The sequence below is a fragment of the Carcharodon carcharias genome, chromosome 1, assembly GCF_017639515.1.
Source record: "Carcharodon carcharias isolate sCarCar2 chromosome 1, sCarCar2.pri, whole genome shotgun sequence".
Lineage (NCBI taxonomy): Eukaryota > Metazoa > Chordata > Chondrichthyes > Lamniformes > Lamnidae > Carcharodon > Carcharodon carcharias.
In genome coordinates, this window is record NC_054467.1 from 237,702,490 (window position 1) to 237,719,796 (window position 17,307).

Below are 17,307 nucleotides of genomic sequence, written 5' to 3' on the forward strand. Positions count from 1 at the left end.
ATCATGAGCAAATGAGGACATGCTGGCTGGCACTCCCTGCCAATGCTAACATGCCCTATGTCGGTTCTGACACACTCGGGGATGCCGTGCCAATTTTGACACACCTACAACAGTCCAGTAGCATTATTGGTGGACTCCTGGCGACTCCTCCCCCTCCCACTCCCCCGTCCTAACTTTCAAAACCTTAGGTCAGTTAACCGAAGGAAAGCAACATTGTGGAAAACTCTGCTTAAAAATGATGTTAGGCAAAGATAAGAGTGGATTTACTTGCCTCAACTTATCTGGGGTCCACCTCCTAATAGGGGTGAGGGGAAATGGAGAGTTTTTAACCTCGGTAATGAGGGCCACCTTGGGAAGTCTCTTGGCTGCCCCAACCCTTCAGGGCAGATGGTGGCATAGTAGTAATGTCACCAGACAAGTAATCCAGAGACCCCAGGCTAATGCTTTGGGGACATGGCTTCAAACCTCACCATGGTAGCTGGTGGAATTTAAATTCAATTAATAAATCTGGAATTGAAAGCTGGTCTCAGTAATGATGACCAACTATCATTGTTGTAAAAACCCATCTGCTTCGCTAATGCCCTTTAGGGAAGGAAATCTGCCATCCTTATCAGGTCTGGCCTACATGTGATTCCAGACCAAAGCAATGTGGTTGACTCTTAAATGCCCTCTGTTCAAGGGCAATTAGGTTTGGGCAACAAATGCTGGCCTTGTCAGTGGTGCCCACATCCCATGAAAGAAACAAAAACCTTGGGTCACTAAGCTGATCTTCAAATGGCCCCTTTGCAGGTGTGGGCCAAGATATGTACCATATCCCCCACCCCACCAAGAGAAGTGGTAGACAACTAATAATCTGTACTTATGTTTCTTTTCCCAGACCTTTGCAGTCTCAAAGGCATTCGATGAGGAAAGTAAAAGCTTATGGTGTAGGGACTAACTTATTGGCATGGATAGAAGGTTGGCCAGCTAACAGGAAGCAGTGGGTCTTTTTCTGGCTGGCAGGATGTGATGAGTGATGGGGCCTCAAAACCTTTTACAATTTATATAATTGACTTGGATGAAGTGACTGAAGGAATGGTTGCTAAGTTTGCCGACGACACAAAGATAAGTGAATCATGAAGAGGACATAAGGCTACAAAAGGACATAGGTAGGTTAAGTGAGTGGGCAAAGATCTGGGCAAATGTAAAATTGTGCATTTTGGCTGGATGAATTAAAAAGCTTATTATCTAAATGGTGAGAGATTGCAGAGCTCTGAGATTCAGGGGGATCTGGGTGCCCTCATGCATGAATCACAAAGTGTTAATATGCGGGTACAGCAGGTAATTAGGAAAGCTAATAGAATGTTATTGTTTATTGCGAAAGGAGTTGATTACAAAAGTAGGGAGGTTATGCTTCATTGTACAGGGCATTGGTGAGACCACATCTGGAGTATTGTGTACAGTGCTGGTCTCCTTATTTAAGGGAAGATGTAAATGCTTTAGAAGCAGTTCGGAGAAGGTATACTAGACTCATACCAGGAATGGGTGGGTTGTCTTATGAGGAATGGTTGGACAGCCTAGGCTTGTATCCACTGGAGTTTACAAAGAACAAAGTACAGCACAGGAACAGGCCCTTCAGCTCTCCAAGCCTGCGCTGATCATATTACCTGTCAACTAAAACATTTTGCACTTCCGGGGTCAATATCCCTCTATTCATGTATTTGTCAAGCTGCCTCTTAAACACCACTATCATACCTGCTTCCACCACCTCCTCTGGCAGCGAATTCCAGACACTCACTACCCTCTGCGTAAAAAACTTGCCCTGCACATCACCTTTATAATTTTCTCCTCTCACCTTAAATCTATGTCCCCTAGTAACTGACTCTTCCACCCTGGGAAAAAGCTTCTGACTATCTACTCTGTCCATGCCACTCATAATTTTGTAAACTTCTATCAAGTCGCCCCTCAATCTCCGTTGCTCTAATGAGAACAATCCGAGCTTCTCCAATCTCTCCTCATAGCTAATAATCTCCAGACCAGGCAGCATCCTGGTAAACCTCCTCTGCACCCTCTCCAATGCCTCCATATCCTTCTGGTAATGTGGTGACCAGAATTGCACGCAATATTCCAAGTGTGGCCTAACCAAGGTTCTATACAAGAGTAAGAGGTGACTTGAATGAAACATATAAGATACTGAGGGATCTTGACAGGATGGATGTGGAGAGGATGTTTCCTCTTGTTGCAGAATCTAGGACTAGGGGCCACTGTTTAAAAATAAGGGGTCGCTCATTTAAGACCGAGGTGAGGGGAAATTTTTTTCTCTTAAAGGGTCGTGAGTCTTTGGAACTCTGTTTCTCAAAAGGCAGTGGAAGTAGAGTCTTTGTATATTTTTAAGGCAGTGCTAGATGGATTCTTGATTAACAAGGGGGTGAAAGGTTATCGGGAATAGGCAGGAATGTGGGGTTGAGGTTAGAGTCAGGTCAGCCATCACTTCATTGAATGGCAGAGGAGGCTCGAGGGGCCGAATGGCCTACTCTTGCTCCTAATTCATATGTTCATATGTGGAGTGTGTGCAGTGTGAGAGGGTGTTATGGGTGAGGACGATAGATGCCCTTACTTTTTGTTTAGTAACTAGGACAAAGTCCCACAGCACCAAGGGTTGCCTTTAAAACAGCCTGCCTCAGCACCCGACAGCCCCTCTGGCTGCCCTGAACATTTTCCCAATGTTACGGCTCAACTCCAGCCCACACCCGCACACCCCGGAATGAAAATCCTGGTTTTCCTGGCACTTCCCCTCACCCCCACTGAGGCAGAGAGGCTGAGTGGGGAATTTCCCAACTCTTGCTATCCGCCTCGAAGATGAAAATCCAGCCCAGCATCAGCAACCCAGGGAACGGAAGCTTGGGAAAGCAGTGCCAAGCCACCCTCCATTCAAGCCACTCAGTGAAAGCACGAGTGGTAAATTCACCCTTACTATCTTAGCGTACGTGACTGTGAGGGAGAGAAGCCCGGAACATGATAACGGCTGCTTAATTGGAAAAAGAAAGGAAATGTCTAAATGGAGTCAAGGGTGCCAAATAGGAGCGAAGGGATTAATCTTTGCTGGCACTTCAGTTCTGTTGACATACTGGAGTTAAAGTATACACAGATGAGGGTAACTGGGATTGACCTTTCAGCATGCGTCCAAGTAATTAATCAGTCTTTTAAAAAGAAATACTGGCTGGACTGCACAAAACTAGGTGGAGAGAGAAGGAACCAAAATGCTTTGAGTTCCAGGTGTAATAGCAGTGGGTCTGCACATAAACTGTTGTAATCAGTTGGAATTGGAGCTATTTGCTTAATTGCTATGACACTGAAACTGTTTATAGTCTTTGCGTAGGCTTGAAAAATGCATGGATTTTTTTGTTGACTCGAGAGATTTAGGAATTCTCTGTTGGAGCAAGATCAATTGAAATTTTGAAAACTTAAGTTGGTAGAGTTTGATTGTTAGGTAAATGTACTAAGGGTTAAGGGACCATGTTGGGTAAATGGAGCCGAGATACGGCTCAGCCATAGTCTAATTGAATGGCAGAGCGGACACGAGGGGCTGAATCACCTACTCCAGCTCCTCCGTTGCTAAATTCCTATGTGACAACTCCAGCCTTAAGATGATAGTTAAGTTTGGGTCACAGCCCAGCATCCAACTGGACATCGAGGAAATTTTGGCATAAGGTGGGGCCCAGACAGACCACTCATGGCATCATTCAGAGCTAACTGACTCCTGCTGAAGCAATGGCAGGAGTAATGGCTAATTTTGGCGACCAACAAATCCTTACAACATCCAAGGAGGTTTGCAGCTATTTCTTTGGAAGAAACATCTTCACACATAATTTCATAGAAAGTACAGAACAGGGACAGGCCATTCGACCCCAACTAGTCTATGGCATTGTAAATGTTCTGCGAGAACCTCATCCCACCCTACTTCATCGACCCCTCTCAGTATAACCTTCTATTGCTTTCACCCTCATGTCTTTATCTAGCTTCTCCTTACATAGATTCAAGTGATTTCCCTCAACTGCTCCTTTTGGCAGCAAATTTCATATTCTCACCATCTCTGGGTGAAGGAGGGAATTCCAAAGCTCAGGGCCTCGGCAACTGAAGGCACGGCCACCAATGGTGGAGCGATTATAATTGGGAATGCACACATGGCCAGAATTAGAGAAACGCAGATATCTCGGAACGTTCTGGGGCTGGAGGAGATTACAAAGATAGAGAGGGGTAAGGCCATGGAAGGATTTTAAAACAAGGACAAGGATTTTAAAATCAAGATGAGGTCAGTGAGAACAGGGGCGATAGGGGGACAGGACTTACTGCGAGTTAAGACACGGGCAGCAGTGTTTTGGATGACCTCAAGCTCATGGAGGCTAGAATATGGGAGACTAGCCAGGATTGCGATGGAGTAGTCAAGTCGAGAGGTCATGATAGCATGGATGAGGGTTTCAGCAGCAGATGAACTGAGACTAGGGCAAAGTCTACTCTCCTTGCTTAATCTTAAAGACCTCTTTCGGGTCACCCCTCACATCAAACCTATCCGTAAGCAAAGCAGGCAGTATCACTGTCCGTGTAAAGGACATTCTACCTTTCTGACCGGGTACAGAGCATCTGGTTTTACCAGCAGGCAAAATTAAATTGTCCCCCACCAGTCTCCACATGGAGGCCTCAGATTATTTTGTTCCACATGGTAAGGGAGAGGAAGCTGCAGCAAGACAATCGGTTATAGAACAATCTGTATTTTAATTGAAACAAAACATACCCTGAGAAATGCCTATTGGTTCAAAGAAAGACTGTGGCTCTTTTCCATTAGAAAATACTTTCTGATGCCACAGTAAACCCCGACATAAGGCCCGAGGCTTCAGTGTGTGATGTGTCTGCTCTTTTGACAAATAATGTAATCTAAATTTCGCTATAGTTTGGTTTAGTGACTTAAACGTGGCGATGAGGTTCAACCTGTCATTTAACTGACATAATCAACTGCTGCATATTGCATTGTAGTCAAATGTGTTCCAGTTTAACAGAATGTTCTTTTTTATGAAGGCAAAGAATAATGTGGCAGAGTGAGATTGGTGTTTGTTTGCCTTTTAACCTGGGTGTTATCTGTGACAGTTGCAGCACGCTTGTCCCAGTCATAAAGCTGTGGGTTCATATCCCAGTCTAGCTACTTGAGCACAAAAATCGAGGCTGACATTACAGTGCAGTGCCGGGGAGTTGCCACTTTTCAAATGAAACATTAAACCCAGTCTGGCTTCTCAGGTGGACTTAAAAGATCCCACGGCACTCTTTTGAAGAAGAGTGGGGGAATTCTCCTTGGCGTCCTGACCAATATTTTTCTCTCAGCCAACATCATTAAAACAGGTTTTTTGGGGACCATCAAATTGCTATTTGTGGGATCTTCAGGGCAGTATTTTATGTTTCCCCTGTGGCGACTTTGGTGGTGTGTGCAGGCATTTATTTGGGTGGAGTCCCCCCCCCCACCAGCTTCCTGCCTCCACCCTGATTCAGTCTGTGCATAGCCTTCTCACCCCAACACCAGTTGAGCAACTGAGGCCTTTAAGTACGAAATTAATGCCCACTCACGGGCTTCTTCTTGCCCAGCAGGGGTGGGGGGTTGCTGTCACCACACAGAGAACATGATGGGCAAGCCTGTGTGGGGTTACTTGTGTTGGTTTTGGGGGAAGCTTCATTCGAAGACACAGTACCTGACCGAGAGATACAGGTAGAAGGGGTGGGGCCCACTGAGAGCAATCCTCCCCGCCCGCCCGTCCACCTGCTCTTGCTGCCGAATGTCACTACATCTCCCTTCTCCCCCGTGACCCCCAACCTGTGAAACCCCTCCCACTATCACTTACCTCTGGCCTGGGTTGGTCCGCGAACCAGGGGCACCAGTGGGTGTCATTCCAGCAGCAGCCACCAATTCCCCTGTGGCTCTGCTGTTCAATACAGCCACCAGCCAATCAGGGGCCAGCGGCTCCCAGTGGGCAGGACCTCCCCCCCACCCCGCCAGGGGTCCTAATGCCATGGAACAGCTGCTGGTGACCTTCCAACTACCTGATTGGCACTTAACACCAGCGGGCCTTCCTGGAGGAGGCAGTGTAGGTCTCTTGGCGGCTCTGCAGCTGGTGGCCAGAGCCCCATTGCCCCTATAAAACTCCCCCGTGTGTGCAAACTGGCTACACAATTTACAACACTTGTGCTTCATTAGATGTAAGGCACTTTGTAACAGCCGGAGGTTGTTTAAAGCGCTATATAAATGCAGGCCTTTCTTTTGAACTGCCCAGTAATTATTAATGAATGTTCTTCCGCAGAGTTTTCTCATTCCTGCCAAGTTGCCAGGGAATCACCTTGGGTTCCACCATCTCCACCAGAACCACAAACTGCCAAGAAGTTTTACTTTCTGCACCTCAACTAGAAATGTCCGATGCTAAGTGACCTTATCTCCCTTCCTTTCACTAAATTTGGTACAAGTCGGTAGTAAAAATGTCTTTTCACAGTTAATAACTCATTTGCCAGCTGGAATTCTACATTGTTGATGAAGTCATATTAAGTGAGTGTGACCTTTGCACTTTTGAGTCATCCTTTGTTGCTCCTTCACTTCCTCTGTATTGGATAGGCTCAGTGGGTCTCTGTTGGTAGTGCAACACCCAGGATTTACAGAAAATCTTCTAATATCCTCTACAGCTTAAATTTCTGATTAGAATTGGTGAATGAAACCGCAATTCATTTTTATTATTATTCATTTACAGGGTGTGCCTGTTTATTTATTGCCCATCCCTAATTACCTTTGGGAAGCTGGTGGAGAGCTGCCTTCTTGAACCGCTGCAGTCCATGTGATGTAGGTACACCCACAGTGCTTTTAGGGAGGGAGTTCCAGGATTTTAACCAGCTGAAAGATCAGCAATGTATTTCCAAGTCAAGGTGGTGAGTGGCTTGGAGTGGAATATCCAGGTGGTGGTGTTCCCATCAATATGCTGCCCTTGTCCTTCTAGATGAGTTTGGAAGGTGCTGCCTAAGGAGCCTTGGTGAGTTCTTGCAGTGCATCTTGTAGATGGTACACACTGCTGTCAATGTGCATCGATGGTAGAGCGAATGTAGATGTGGTGCCAATCAAGAGGGCTGCTTTGTCCTGGATGCTGTCAAGCTTCTCGAGTGTTGTTGGAGCTGCACTCATCCAGGTATCCACACTCTTGACCTGTGTCTTGTAGATGGTGGACAGGCTTTGGGGAGTCAGGAGGTGAGTTACTCGCTACAGGATTCCTAGTTTCTGACCGCTCTTGTAGCCAAAGTATTTATATGGCTAGTCCAGTTCAGTTTCTGGTCCATAGTAACCTCCAGGATGTTGATAGTGGGGGAATTCAGTGATGGTAGTGCCTTTGAATGTCAAGGGGAGATGGTTTGATTCTCTTATGTTGGAGATGGTCATTGCCTGGCATGAATGTTACTTGCCACTTATCAGTCCAAAGTGAATATTGTCCAAGTCTTGCTGCATTTGGACATTGCTTCAGTATCTGAGGAGTTGCGAATAGTGCTGAACATTGTGCAGTCATCAGTGAACATCCCCACTGCCCCAGGAAAGAGTTTGGAGACAGCCACAGGGGTTGCCGAGTGCCAAGGTGGGCTTTTTAAACCCTCCTGCTGCCACCCCCTCCCCAGTGTCCTGGGACTTTGTCCCAGTTGTAATAATAACAGTAAAACAAAAAACAGCCCTCCAGCCCTTATCCCTCAAACCCCTCGCACTCCCTGTGGAAAATCCATACCAAATCATTTCACTCATGCCCCATCTACTTCCCCACAACCCCTCATACCCTCCATGCTAACCTCTGCCCCTCCACCCAGCTCCCCCCATGTCCCCTCACACCTGCCATACCAATCAATTAATGTTTTCTCTTTGGGCATTGATGTTTCAACAGAACAATGGAAGTCTGGGCTCTCAGCCAAATCTCATTATGCAGTCTTAGGGAAAATATTGCTTGTTGGCAGTTCTTTGCTTGTGGTCTATTCTGTCAATTGCACAATGTCTATTTACAAAAGATAGAGAGGTGTCAAGTGCTTACAGTTTCTGCTACTGAAACTTTAAAGATCTGGATCATTGACACTCATGTAGTGTCGATTTAAAAGCACCTTTTTAAGAAAGTACAAAGTTATGAATGAATGACTTTTTTAATGCTTTGCCACACACGTTATTGTTCATATAGGGTTCAGTGGTTTTGTAGTGAGTATATACTGGGTGAATGACATGTAAGTGCCTTGGCTTGGCATGGAGGGTATGAGGGGCTATGGAGGCTGAATGGAGTGACACAGGTTTGCATGGAGGGGAGTAGGATCCTTGGGGGTTGTGTGGAGTGGAATAAGTTGGCAAGGGGGCATGGGTAAGACTTTTTGAACTTATGTTTCACCAAGTTCCCTCATCCAGACCACGGTCTGGATCATCAGAGGGGCTGTGAGCCATGATTTCTTGAAAAGGTGACCCAGCTCCTCAAAAATAACGGGGGACTAGAACATGCCTATTCCTGCTATGGAGTCAGCCAGGTTGGGACTTCATCCCATGCTAGTGAAAATTAGCGGTGCTGGGAATCCTGCAATCGGGTCCCGGCCACCATTTTTAAAGGTCTACAGAGCCGCCTCGACTTCGTGAAGATCCAGCCCATAGTTCCATGTCAGGATGGTGTGTGGCTTGGAGGGGAACTTGCAGGAGATGGTGTTCCCATGTATCTGCTGCCTTTGCCTTGGGGGAGGGATTGGAATTGAGGTCAAACCTGCCCTCACCAACACCCATACATTGTGTGCATTTTCCAGCAGGGGTCACCGGGGAGGCAGTAGCATAGTGGTATTGTCACTGGACTAGTAATCCAGAGACCCAGGGTAATGCTTTGGGGACCTGGGTTTGAATCCCACTACGGCAAATGGTGAAATTTGAATTCAATAAAAAATCTGGAATTAAAATGACGATGACCATGAAACCACTGTTGATTGTTGTAAAAACCCATCTGGTTCACTAATGCCCTAAGGAAAGGAAGGAAATCTGCCTTCCTTACCTGGTCTGGCCTACATGTGACTCCAGACGCACAGCAAAGTGATTGACTCTTAAAACGCCCCTCTGAACAAGGGGAATTGGGGATGGGCAATAAATGCTGCCTAGCCAATGATGCCCACATCCTATGAACAAATAATGAAAAAAAAAAATCAGGATGGTTTACCCATCCCTCCCTAGAGGGAGCAATGATAGTGTCTACCTTGAAGAATGCAAATTCATCTCGGGTAGTAGCATGACAGGTGGCATCACAATGGCTGGATGTTGTATGTCCTGTTTCTGAAGTCAATGGGCTGAATCTTCTGCCCTCGAAGGAGCCTTGGTGAGTTGCTGCAGTGCATCTTGCAGATGGTACACACTGCTGCCAGTGTGTTGGCAGGCTCTTCAAACATGGGAGGGCATCATAACTGAGCTTGATCCTTTCCCTTTATTGTATCCATAGCAGCAGGAAGGGACCACACGTTAGTCTGACACAACAATCGTAGACTTATAATAATGACATTCTAAATTGTGCAGCAAACCCTGATCCTGAATATTATTACACTGAGAGAATGTGTATTTCAATACAGTTCATAGGCTAAAATTAGAAACAAGAACTTTCATCTTTGCTTTCAAAATAAATGTTGAATTTCTAAAACATTCCATGGCACATTAGATTTACAGTGTTAACTCTCAGACATCGTACACTTCCTTTCGTGGTGAAATCCTCAGAAGACAATCTAAAAATAGGAGGTGATCCAGCTGCTCAAAGGCCAACAAGTAAACAGGTTTAGCAGCTCCATTTGCTGCAGTCTCCACTTACCAGACCCTGAGCAATATGGACAAAACAGATGAAACATAATTAGGGGAGAAGTTCACCATAGCTTCTGGCTGTGCTCAAGGAGTTAATAGGAAAATGGAAAGTTGCTTTGTTTGAGTGGTCAGAGTAATCATATGTCCAAAGAAAGAGATATACTTGCCTTGAGTCAACACAAGAATCTCTTTTCAAAGAGATTGAAGAATCTGCAGCTAAGCTCCCAGCTCCCATCGAGTGGGACTGTGTTGTGGGAGTGAATTTTCATGGGGGGGGGTTTCACAATTTTGCTTGACATGGGACATTACAATCACCTTGTAATGCCTATACTTCAACAGGCCTCCATTTCTCAGCAAAAAATGATCTTTGCAATATTTCTCCACCTCCTCCCTCGCAACTTCCTGCCCTTTTCTCCCCTCCTCCCCAAGAGTCACTGAGTCATACTGGGGTACGGTTCCAGCACCTCATAACCCCGCTCAAAAGCTGTCAGCCTTCATGTTAAGTGTCAGTCTGGAGGAGGAACTGGAAATGAGCTCAAACCTGGCCTCATCAACACCCATACATTGTGGATTTTCCAGCAGGAGTCACCGGATAGTTATCGGGATGGTTTACCCTTCCCTCCCTAATTAAGGAATTAAGGAAATCAACCATCGTGGCTAGACTGAAGAATTTATAAACATGCGAATTAAGAGCAGGAATCAGCCACTTGGTCCCTTGAGCCTGCTCCCCATTCGATAAGGTCATGGCTGTTCTGATTGGAACTTCAACAGCACATTCCTGCCTAACCCTGATAGCCTTTAATGTCCTTGCTTATAAAGAATCTATCTAGCTCTGCCTTAAAAATATTCAAAGACTCTGCTTCCACTACCTTTTGAGGAAGAGAGTTCCAAAGACTCCCAACCCTCTGAGAGGGTGAATTTCTCCTCACCTCTGTCCTAAATGGGCAACCTTTTACTTTTAAAGTGACCCCCAGTTCTAGATTTTCCCACAAGAGGAAACATCCTCTTCACATCCACCCTGTCAAGACCCCTCAGGATCTTATATGTTTCAATCAAGTCACCTCTCACTCTTCTAAACTCCAGCAGACACAAGCCTAGCCTGTCCAACATTTTCTCATTAAACAACCCACCCATTCCAAGTATTGGTCGAATAAACTTTATTCGAACTGCTTCCAATGCATTTACATCCTTCCTTTAAAAAGGAGACCAACACTGTACACAGTACTCCAGATGTGGTCTCACTAATGCCCTGTTATAACTTTTTTTAAAAATTCATTTAGAGGATGTGGGCAGCAATGGCTGGGCCAGCATTAATTGCCCATCTCTAATTTCCCTTGAGAAGGTGGTGATGAGCTGCCTTTTTGAACCACTGCAGTTCCTGTGGTTTGAGTACACCCACAGCTCTTTTAGGGAGGGAGGTCCAGGGTTTTGACCCAGCGGCAGTAAAGGAACAGTGATATATTTCCAAGTCAGGATGGTGAGTGGCTTGGAAGGGAACTTGTGGGTGGTGGTGTTCCCATCTATCTGGAGCCCTTGTCCTTCTAGATGGTGGCAGTCATGGGTTTGGAAGATGCTGCCTGAGGCCTTAGTGAGGTTCTGCAGTGCATCCTGTAGAAAGTACACACTGCTGCTACTGTGTCAGTGGTGGAGGAAGTGAATGTTTGACGACAGGGTGCCAGTCAAGCAGGCTGCTTTGTCCTGGATGATGTCAAGCTTCTTAAGTGTTGTTGGAGCTGCATTTATCCAGGCAAGCAGAGTACTCCATCATACTACTCACTTGTGCCTTGGAAAGTTGGGAGGTGAGTTACTCGTCACAGGATTCCTAGCCTCTGACCTGCTCCTGTAGCCACAATATTTATATAGCTAGTCCAGTTCAGTTTCTGGTCAAAGGTAACCCCAAGGATGTTGATAGGGGGGGATTCAGTGATGGTAAATGCCATTGAACGTCAAGAGGTGATGGTTATATTCTCTCTTGTTGGAGATGGTCATTGCCTGACACTTGTGTGGCATGAATGTTACTTGCCACGTGTCAGCCCAAGCCTGGATATTGTCCAGGTCTTGCTGCATTTGGACATGGACTGTTTCAGTATCTGTGGAGTCACGAATGGTGCTGAACATTGTGCATCAGCGAACATTCCCACTTCTGACAGTATGATGGAAGGAAGGTCATTGATGAAACAGTGGAAGATATTTGGTCCGAGGATACTACCCTGAGGAACTCCTACAGTGATGTACTGGAACTGAGATGATTGAATTCCAACAACCACAACATCTTCCTTTGTGCTAGGTATAACCCCAATCAGTGGAAAATTTTCCCCCTGATTCCCATTGACTCCTGTTTGCTAGGGCTCCTTGATGCCACACTTGGTCAAATGTGGCCTTGATGTCAAGGGCAGTCACTCTCACCTCAACTCTGGAGTTCAGCTCTTTAGTCCATGTTTGAACCAAAGCTGTAATGAGGTCAGAAGCTGAGTGACCCCTGGTGGATACCAAACTGAGTATCAGTGATCAGGTTATTGCTAAGCAAGTGCCGCTTGATATCACTGTTGATGATCCCTTCCATTATTTTACTGATGATCAAGGATAGACTGATGGGGCGGTAATTGGCCGGGTTGCATTTGTCCTGATTTTTTGTGTACAGGACATACCTGGGCAATTTTCCACACAGCTGGGTAGACGTCAGTGTTGTAGCTGTACTGGAACAACATGGCTCTGTCATCGCTTGCTGTTTGTGCTGTTTGGCACACAGGTAGTCTTGTGTTATAGCTTCACCAGGTTGACTCCTCATTTTTAGGTATGCCTGGTGCTGCTCCTGGCATGTCCTCCTGCACTCTTCATTGAATCAGGATTGATCCCTTGGCTTGGTGGTAATGGTAGAGTGGGGGATATGCTGGACAATGAGTTTACAGGTTGAGTACAATTCTGCTGCTGATAAGGAATTGAGGGAGGTTATGCTTCTTTTTTATTATCCCTGCCAACTGGACAATTTCACATTTGCCCACATTATATTCCATTTGCCAGATCTTTGCCCATTCACTTAACCTACCTATATCCCCTTGCAGCCTCCTTGGGTGGAATTTGCTGAGCGCACGATGGGTGATGTGCGCGGAAAACATGGTGTGAACTGTTTCACGATGGCGTGAAGGCAGCTATCGTACTCAGCCCGCCGACAGTGGGCCGCGTTTCCCGCCATCGGTCGGCGGGGGGCTAAATGTAATACAGCAGCATATAATAAAAGGCCACCCGCCAGGCTCTCGGAACCCCGCTGTATCGTCCGTCCATGTCAGCGGGAAAGCACACTGAGGTGTTTTACAACAGCACGCAGGTGACGTGAACTTGGCGGCCTTCACTTTGGGGGAGCTGAGGTGAGTGAGTAGCAGCGTTCTCCACAGCTCACCTGTTATATACAGGCCTCAGGGGCACCAGGGGAAACTGGTGCCTGGCCCTGGAGGCGACTGCTGAAGGTGGGGTGGGGGAGCTGAAGGTGGGGTGGGGGAGCTGGAGGGGGTGGGGGGGGGGTGGGGGGGGGTTGTCCAGGGGTCTGTCTAGCCTCTGAGGTGACTGCTGAGCCGGGGTGGGGGGGGGTGGTCAAATGCTGCCCTGGTTGCATCCTGCGCACAGGGCAATCTAGATGGGGGCAGAGTAAGTGAGGGAAGTGGCCACATCAGGGACACCTGTATAAACTGACCGTGCCTCTGCAACTGAGACAGATCGAGCACAGCCACAGTGATATGAATGGAGTCGGGCTCCTAGCCTGCCCGCCCAGTCAAGCAACACGGAGGCACCAAAGGGCCACCAAGTGCTCCATTCCTCACCCCCCACCCCACCCCCTTCTGGCACAGACTTCAAGTCCACCACCCACTTTATTGGACCGTGGAGCAGTTGGGCTGCACACGTTGTACAATCTCTTCACCAACGCTGGCCATGTAGCAGTCACTGCTGGAGGCGCTCACAGCCCCTTCCAATCTCAGCATCCTGGTTTGGACAAGTGTCCCCCATGTCGCAGATTGACAGGGCAGCCATGCAGCGCACTAATTCCTGGCCATCCGAGGGGTGACCAGCACTCTCTGGGAAGCGTTAAGGGGCAGGAAAGGTGCTATGTACAACCGTGATAACCATGTCTCTCTCTCTTTCATGCTGCAGGAGGACCACATCAGGATCATGGATCCTGGTGATCTAGCTGTATGCCTGATGGCCTACAGAAACTGTAGAAGATGGAGGAGAGAACGACTGAGGCTCCTGGCTGAGCAAAGGCAGGAGCAGCAACCTCATGAAGAAGGGGCAGCAGGGGCTCCCGCACACGCTGCCCAGGGGTGACAGCGAGACATGGCAGGTCGCCGCCTAGCGACACCCAGGGTCTATAGATGCCGCCTGCCATTCTTGCAGATGACTGAGTGTCGCCGACGACTGCGCGCGTCTAGGGACCTGAAGACTCACATCTGCTACTTACTCCAGGACTTTGAGCCAAGGGCACATGGAGGGCATCCACTGCCAGTGGCTGTGAAAGTGACCGAAGCACTCAAATTCTATACCATAGGCTCCTTTCATGGCTCCACAGGTGACCTCTGTGGGATTTCACAATCCGCCACCAACATTGCATTGCAATGCCGGGGCTATCCCTTCAGCCTGAAGGCAGACTCTCCATCGTGCCTTGCAATCTGAAAAGTGCAGTGGACATCCCTTCCTGATGTTCCCCAGCTTGCCTTTGCAGCTCCATGACTGAGTCAAGAGGCTCATCATCTGACTCAAACTTAGCAACGTCTGGCCTTCAACAGCCATCTGAGTGCCAGTGACCTGGGAAGTCCCTGTTTCCGCTTGCTATGGATCAGAAAGTGCGATGTACTCATCAGGTTGTGATCCTGAGGCTACTCTAAAACTATGTCCCACCCAGGTGCATCTCTGCGCTGGTGGAGGGTGTGGGTGAGCGCTGTGACGGGACTTCAGGGAGGGTGCCTCCAGATTCCTCTTCAGAGGTTTCTTTGGGGCTTGTTTGGAGGCCCAGGGCCATTGAATCTGTTGGCTGTTTGGTAGATGTGCCTGCAAAAGCAAGGGAGATAATTAGTGCATGGCAGTGGCCTGTGAAAGAGGACACATCACTCACGGCATGGTTGTCTGATTGATGGTGCACTGCTGGATCCTCACTTGGTAGAACAGTGCCGACATCACCATCAGCACAGGACCAGTTCCAGTCATCGCGGACAGCTGGATGACTCTGTTTTTGAATTCTATCAGAGCTTTGATTTCCGGCATCCCTCCACCTGTCTGCGACCTTCCCCTCCTGTTGTGTGCCAGTTTGTCCTGCATGGATATAGAGATGGGGAGAGTGTATCAAGACACCTGCTGGGCCAGACGATAAGTATGCCTGGCCTGTGTGGGTGGTGAGTGGTCCCTTGGACAGGATGAGGACAATGGCGTGTGTGTGTATGAAAGAGTCCCTTGCACCGGCAGTGAGTGATGGCCCTAGGTATGTGTGATGGGTTTGTGTGTGTGGGAGTTGGGGGGAGTGATGAAAAGAGTGACTTACCCTGGTGGAACGGAAGAGATCATTCATCCTTTAGCAGCACTGGGTGGCTGTCCCCCTCTGCAGGGCATTTACCCTGACCACCATGGCCACCGCCTCCCATGGCAGGTTGGTGACTTTGCTGTCCATCCTGCGGCCAGAGAGGAGGTAGAGCACATCCCGACAGGCCTCCACGGCATCCAGCGGTCGCTCGAGGGACCCGTTGTTGAAGAGAAGGATTGGGGGGGTGGGGTGGGGGGGGGCTTGCAGTCCTTTTTCCTTTGCTGGCCATGTCTCCTGGGCAGTGATGGTGAGCTGGTGGCGATGAGCCCCGGGTTGGCATCTGCCTTTTAAAGATGGCGGCCGGCATTGTGCAACAGCAGGGTGATGGCGAGCGGGCAAATGGGATCAGGAAGGGGGGTCCACTCAGAGCCTCCCACCCCCCTCCCCCCAGCCATTGCTGCTGAGCCCCCCACCATTACATCCCTACGCTGTTATGGGGAGGTGGCGGTAAAATGGTATTGTCGCTGGACTAGTAATCCACAGACCCAAGGTAATGCTCTGGGGACCCGGGTTTGAATCCTGCCACAGCAGATGGTGAAATTTGAACTCAATAAAAATCTGGAATTAAAAAGTCTGATGATGACCACGAAACCATTGCTGATTGTTGTAAAACTAAATCTGCCTACTCCAGACCCACAGCAATGTGGTTGACCCTGGACAAGGGCAATTAGGGATGGGCAATAAATGCTGGCCTAGTTAGCAACACCCACACATTCCAGGGATTAATTAAAAAAAAGTCCATCCTGTGAAACCCTTCCCACCATTAAGGGTTGCTTGTGATCTGATCCCAGGCCTCCAGTAGGTGTTGTTCCAGCAGCTGCTGCCGCTGCCTCCCTGGTGATGCTGCTGAGGGAAGGGCTGCCGGCTTCCAATTGGCAGCTCCCGGGTTCCTGATCCCAGGAAAAGGCCCGTTTGTTTGCCTCTCAACTGCCTGATTGACTTGTGCTTCGGTGAGCCTTCCCCAAAGGAGGCAACGCGGGTGTGTTGCTGGCTCTCCAGCCAGCAGGTGAGACTCCCCGTCGCCTCCACAAGTTTCCACCCGATGGAACTGAATGTTGGGTGGGGCATATAATGGGTGACGACCTGTTGCTAATTGTTTTGTGCTGAAGCCTGGAATTTCCAGCCCATAATCTCAATTTAAATGAAACACAAATCTTCTATTTCTAGTCATTTGGGCTCAGTCCGAATGTACATGTTGTGCATTGTCAATACAGCCAGGAAACAATGGAAGGATTAGCAAATTCATAACAGTGGGTGATACAGAACAGAGAACCTAAGAAGGCAGCAGAGCAAGATGGTGTGGAGAAACTTTAAGGGAAATTTGGCTAGGTATTTGAGTGAATGGGTCACCGAACGGTGTTAGTTTCTCTTCTAGTGACTGCAGAGTATTCGCCATATGCCAGTGCTTTCCTGTTTCCTATCAGTCAGTGACATTTCAACAGCTGTAGTTGTTGTGGGGCCACTTCCTTCCCCAAACAGAGAGGAGATTCCTCATTGTGAAAACAAAAATGGAACTGGTGCATGTATTAAACATTCATTTGCTGAAACTTTGGTGACACTTGATGAATGTAGCTGAGATTTCAAAAGGTTTTCCCATCCTCCGCCAAATTTTTCCAGCATCTTAACCATTTCTTTAACTAATCCTCACCAAGAAGTCAATGGAGCAGAAGAGTGAAGGCGGGTTCACAACATCAGCACCAACATTTCTCAAGAGATTTATTGATTTTATCTTCTCAAGTTGACATCAGGCTTCCCTCCCTAATTTTGTTCAGAGTTACCTGCAGTCATTCAGCTGTCGTTGTATGACATATGGGGTCTCAGGATATGGGGTGGACAATTTAGAACTGAGATGAGGAGAAACATCTTCACTCAGAGGGTGGTGAACCTGTGGAACTCTCTACCACAGAGG

The 17,307-nt window shown here is 47.8% G+C and overlaps 1 protein-coding gene across 2 annotated transcripts in view; it reads right to left on the minus strand.

Moving 5' to 3' along the window:
• The window catches only part of rnf24 (ring finger protein 24), a 167,366-nt gene that overhangs the window by 32,977 nt on the left and 117,082 nt on the right, over positions 1-17,307 (minus strand). The gene's annotated exons all lie outside the window — the stretch shown is intronic.